This window comes from Pteropus alecto, unplaced genomic scaffold (assembly GCF_000325575.1).
Source record: "Pteropus alecto unplaced genomic scaffold, ASM32557v1 scaffold306, whole genome shotgun sequence".
NCBI lineage: Eukaryota > Metazoa > Chordata > Mammalia > Chiroptera > Pteropodidae > Pteropus > Pteropus alecto.
The window spans coordinates 769545-770740 of NW_006437748.1; positions in this window are offsets into that span (position 1 = coordinate 769545).

Sequence of the window (1196 nt, forward strand, 5' to 3'; positions counted from 1 at the left end):
GTTTTTTGAAAATCTTAGAATACACAATGTCAGTGGGTTCACAAGTGTGCATGGCAAAAATCACCTGGAACTATGTAGAGAATTCAGTTCACCACAGTTTCGAATACTTCTCTTTTCTAATATCTGGCCTGTTCCACTCATTTGTTTTTAATTTCTGGCTTCCTCTACACTTTGTCTACTCTTGCTCTTCCTTTTACTGGACTTTCTGAGTTCAACACAAATCTTTGGCAAGTCTACCTTGACCCCTCTCATTTGGTTCAGATGACCTCTTAATGAATCTCTAACTAGTATTTTGTCATTCTCATAGAGACTACTATCCTTGTACTTATCATATTATCTATATTATATTTTCATATTAATATTATATTAATCTTGCATCAATAGTGCAGGCTTTCTAAAGTCTGAGCCTGAGTTTCTCTTTAAACTCCAAATACCTGATAAAGAGTAGGAATTTAAATAATTTGTTGTTTGACTGAATGAACAAATCTTCTAATAAGATACAACATTTAATAAGGCAGATGTAATCAATTGTATATAGACTCTTTAATTGAGTAATAGAGGTTTTGGCAATTTTTGTCCCTTATGAGTAACTTGCAATGTGTTGCTGTCCGAATTATGAATTAGTAACACTATTGAAAAGATTGATAGATTATACATTTACTCACTTACCTTTCGAACTGCATTCTATTTCTCTGCAGTATTTTATTTTCAAACTATAGGCCCACTTTATCATGTCACAATTAAATGTTAATTTTAGGTACATAAAATTATTTTAATATCTTATTTATGAGCATTTGAAAAGTGTTATGAAGTTACAGTGATGAGCTATATTATCCTTTGACTTTAATCTTTTTGATAAATTTCTTCCTGTCATTTTGCAAATGTTTTTTGAAAGATATTCTGTTGAGCAGAAAAAATCATTTATTTCAAATGAACCATTGTATGACTTTGCAGTTGCTTTTAAAATAATCACCAACATTCAAATAAGAAATTAACCGCTACCTTCCAAAGCAAATGGAATAATAATAATAATAATAATAATAATAATAATAATAATAATTAATGATAATACAATTTCTGACATATGTAAGGCATTGGGAATGTGTTTGCACAAATATTCTCTCTCGATCTTCACCAAGACCCTTTGAAGGATTTCAATTATTCCCCCAAAAAACAAAGGCAAAGACAGGTTAATT